Here is a 4,988-nt window from a genome sequence, read left to right as displayed (position 1 = left end):
AACTTTATAAAGCTTTGGAAGCCTTTTTTTCAGTGCTCCTATCTCATCCATCCTCCAGAGCAATGGTCCCTCAGCAGGGCGAAGGGCCACCAGCCAGCTCATGGCATGACTGCTGCCTGCACTGAAAAGCTGTGGCAGCTTTACTCTTTCCTAAAGGTTTCCTTGTTGTTTCTCTAAGGTCAATAATACTGCAAAAATTACCAAAAAGGGGTTTTTCTTAAATGCAATTGTAGACATATGGTAAATATGTTTTTTAATATAGCAATATTAATAGGGTTTTGCTCTCTTTCTATGCACATACCCACAAATATAGGCTGATGCCTGCACAGATGCTGACTTAGTATGTGCAGACAAAATCAAAAGACAAAATATAAACATAACTCAAAACTTCTGGGGGTCTTCCTAAGGAAATATAACTGACCTTTAAGATGTAGGACTTTGTGGTCTTTACATTTGTATAGATGCTTTTAAAAATTTTAATTAACAGATTAGAAAGTAATGTGATTAATAATGCCAAAATAAAATAGTCTTAGATGAACACAGGGTATTTTAAGCATGCTGTTTTTAGATCTTTAAAAAATGCATCTTACAAAACAATTAACATTGTTTTCATGTATGCATTACAATTACTCAAGCTTTTCCAAATTGTATAATACATGTTTCTTGGTAGGTTTCACAGCCTGGTATGTAAAAGCAGGGTTGCCTAAAATATCCAGTGTGCCATTTATGAATATATAAGAACATCCTTGCTGCTAAGGTGAGTTTGCACGGTAGTAAATCATATTAATCTTCATCCAACCAGTCTTGGGGTATTTTTGTTTTCTTTTGAATCAGCAAAGTTTTGTTCTCTTCATTTCTGGTCTGATACGCAATAAGGTGTAATAATTCATGTTAGAACTGTCATTAGCTGCCTGCATGCCAAGGCCAACCATGAACTGGGTGTTAGAGGATGATATGCATGGTGGGACAGACAGAGCAACGAGTGGATTTCCACTGAGTGTTGTCCCAGCCCCTGGGCCAATTGGGGTACAACAGGATGGCATTCTTTGGGGTCTGCCAGGACCAGGCTTGGTCCTGCTGGAAGTCCTCTGAGAGCACTGGGGGATAGAGAGCTGCAGAAAGTTGTGCTGCTGCATCCCCAGACTGGTCCTCTCCTCACTCAGGGCAAAAGCAGAGAACTGCAGCACAGCAGCTTTACCTGTTGCATTCCAGAGTAGGGAAAAAATTCTAGGCCACAAAGATAGCTAGCCTCAAAACTAGCTCCCTTACACTAGCTAAGAGCAAAGTTTTCAATTTAGCCAGTACTGGCTTATGCAACTATTTATAAAACTAACCTACAAAATAGCTAGCACATTATTCACCCATGGAAAACCAAAGTCTTCATGGCTTAAGTGTTTGCCCAGTACCATCAGGATATTTTCTTTACTCTGCTTCTCCACAGTATTTTCCTGTGCAGTTCTACAGTGCACTGATTTTCAGGACCCTTCCAAAAGCTGCTCATGGGGCCAAATATGGTGAGCCAGGTTATTATGATTTCTGTTTCTTTCAGTCCTCCAGTGTAAGTCTATTGAGGACTGCATACACAGTATATTCATATAGTGTAGAGTATAGGTACAGTACACACCATATATAGGGTATCTTGTATGGCCCAAATTGCTTGGTAAATAAATTTGAAGTGTCTTTCATGTTGCCATCCCCTAAAACATTATTAAAAAGGCTGACCTGCCATTTTCAAGGATGAGTTAAGGAACGGAAAAACAAAAGACTAAAGAAAAGCCAACAAACCTTCTCACCCCAAGCCTCCAGTGCTTAATGCTGACTGCACGTCAGACAGGAAAGCCAGTGCTCTGCCAGCTGGGCAGGCTCAGCAGTGACAGCAGGGATTTCTAATGACAATGATGCAAAAAAACAAAATCCCCAGGGAGATGGTGAGGTGCAAGTCAGAGCGATTGTGCTGCAGTGACACTGCTCTTGCTGCAGCAGGATCCTTACAGACACCCGTGGGACCTGGAAATCCAACCCTCAAATGAACCTGGTCATAATTCAGAGATGCTTGGGTGTGCTGAGAAAACAAATACAGTTTGATGATTTTTTGCAGCTGTAGCAAATCCTTAATAAAAGGATTTTGTTATAAAAATATCTTGATTCACAGGAAAATGGGGATGATTAGCATGCTCAGAGTGCACCCCCAACTGCTGTTTTGGAAGAATGGTTACAGAAAAATCATTCCTTAATGCTGGTCTCCCCTGGAAGCCCCAGGAAGCTCTTTCTTCCTGGATACCTGTGGGACCAGGGCGGGTAATCTCCTTTTATTTCCACTCTAGGGTGAATAATTAATTTCAAAATACAAAATGGAAAACACCAGGGATAAAAAGGGGAGCTGTTACCATGGCACTGCTGCATGGGCTGGCTCCATCCATTCCCATGCTGGGGTGGCTTGTCTCGGCAGTGATTCAAGGCCAGGAGACAGCTTAGGGTTCCAGGTGGCAAAGAACAAGCCCTGCCTGCCCACTGCAGGGCGTTCCCTGAGACCAGCGTGCCCATCAAGTCCTGCAGGACACGGTCCTGGAGGCTGCACACCCCATGGCTGGGTGATGATGTCCCTGAACCCAGTGGGGTACCTGACATGGCTGGGTTGATGCTGGGGGGAATGGAGCTCTAGCCAGTGTCTTAAAGCACACATGAGCTGCAGTGCAGTCAGCACCCCCCTCTCGGTTACACAGCTCAAAAAAAAATCTAAAATTAAGCCTTAAATGCCGGTGCAAGGTCTGACATTTGAATTTCTCTCCTTTCCCGTCAGCTTTGCACCAGTTGAAGGTTGGTGCCTAATTGCTGTGCTTCATGCTGCAGTGTGTGATATGTCAAGGGCAGGGTGCCAGTACTGTGAGAGGATAAATTCACACCCATAAATAAGGGATGTGTGCTAAAATTCTGTACTATTAATAAAGTACATTATAGCAGTTTCTAAAATCCTGTAATGTGTAGGTTGCACATACATAGCTAACAAATCGTATTCCTACTTTTCCATAAGCACATGCACTGTGCTTATTGCTCCTCCACTATGCCTTTTAAATAATCCATCTGGTCTATTCCTGCTAATTAATGTCAACTCTAATCACAACCACCTACATAAAACCACAAAATACTGGGAAAAGCACTTTTACAAGCAGCGACAACATTTTAAATTGGCCTGGCTGTGCGTAGCAATACACCTGACAGAAGTTTTTACTGAGAGCAGAAAAAAGCTGGAAAATACACATAGTGTTTCATCAAATATGATGATATTAGATTTGATTAGATATGAGGAAGGAGTTCTTCACTTTGAGGGTAGTGAGGCACTGGCACAGGTTGTCCAGAGAAGCTGTGGCTGCCCCATCCCTGGCAGTGTTCAAGGCCAGGTTGGACAGGGCTTGGAGCAACCTGGTCTAGTGGAAGGTGTTCCTGCCGGTGGCGGGCGTGGGTAGAACTAGATGATCTTTAAGGTTTCTTCCAACCTGAACTATTCTGGGATTCTAAATGAAATGCTTTCTACCACTTTCCTTAGACCATGGGAGAAGATGAAAGGAAGAAAACTGGACAAGGGTTTTTAGGGAGTCTAACAAGGATTCATGAGTGTTTGCTTATTAAACATTGTCATTTTCCCAGATAGAGCCTATATTCCTGCCCTGAATATTTAATTTATATATGATAATGTTAACTTAAAAGATCTTGGCAAAATATTTGTGAGATACCTACAAAGGGATGAAAAATGTCACCTATGGATTTGAAGCCTGGTAAGGATCTTGGTGATCATGTGCCAAAAATGCTGCCAACATCTCTGCACTGATGTCCTGGGTTCAGCTACAGCAGTCATTTTTTCTCCTTCTTAGTAGCTGGTGCAGTGCTGTGGTTTTGACTTTCAGTCTGGGAACAATGCTGATAACACCGATGGTTTTAGTTGTTGCTCAGTAATGTTTACTCTGACCAAGGACTTTCTCAGTCTCATGCTTTGCCAGAGAGGAGGGGAAGCCAGGAGGAAGCAGAGACAGGACACCTGACCCAAACTGGCCAAAGGGGTATTCCATACCACAGCACATCATGCCCAGTATAGAAACTGGGGGGAGTTACCCGGAAGGGGCAGATCGCTGCTCGGGTCGGGCTGGGTATCGGTCGGCGGGTGGTGAGCGGTTGTGTCCCCTCCCCTTGTTATTCCTCTTATCATTAGTATTGGTAGCAGTAGTGGTTTGTATTATACCTTAGTTACAGGAGAGCTGTTATCTCAACCCGTGGGAGTTACATTCCTCCGATTCTCCTCCCCATCCCTCCGGGAGCGGGGGGAGGAAGGAAAAGGCGGGGGAGTGGGCGAGCGGCTGCGTGGTTCCAAGTTGCCGGCTGGGCTTAAACCACGACAACTGAGCCTAGATCTGCTACTGTTAAGAACAGATAGTCTAAATTTTAATACTTGTTGCTAATTTACAATTGTTATTAACACCTAAACTTTCCAAAATAAAATGCTCCATTAAACAGTTAAACTTTAAACATTAAATTTTACCTTTTAAAGCCTGGCTACATGTTACACATCCCAAGAAACCTGTACTTCATGTCTGCTGCATGTGGAATCTTCAGCAAATGTAACTTCGATGAGAAATACCATATCTGAAGTGGAGGAATTCCTCCAGCATGCTGCCTTTGTTTGTTGCTTTGCTTTGTCATTTGGCTTTAACTGATAGAGTTCATCTTTGTACCTAACTCCAGGTAAGCACAAACACTTTGCACCAAAGTAGTGAGCTCTTATGCTCTGTAAAAATAGTTTTCCAATCAGTCTATGATTTCAATGCTTCAGGGACTGAGTAGTCATGCAATTCACTGTTCAATTATTTATTTCTTATTTCTACAAGTGAGACAAGCAGTAAGCTAGCATTTGGAAGTGTAACACATTTAAATATTTCAATTCTACCTCAGTCCAAAGGGTGATCCTCCTGAGTGCTGCACTGAGGTTTCTCCTATCA

Source organism: Nestor notabilis, unplaced genomic scaffold, assembly GCF_000696875.1.
Source record: "Nestor notabilis isolate BGI_N333 unplaced genomic scaffold, ASM69687v1 scaffold5650, whole genome shotgun sequence".
NCBI lineage: Eukaryota > Metazoa > Chordata > Aves > Psittaciformes > Psittacidae > Nestor > Nestor notabilis.
The sequence above is the reverse complement of the archived record's forward strand: the minus strand, read 5'-3'. Positions refer to the sequence as shown.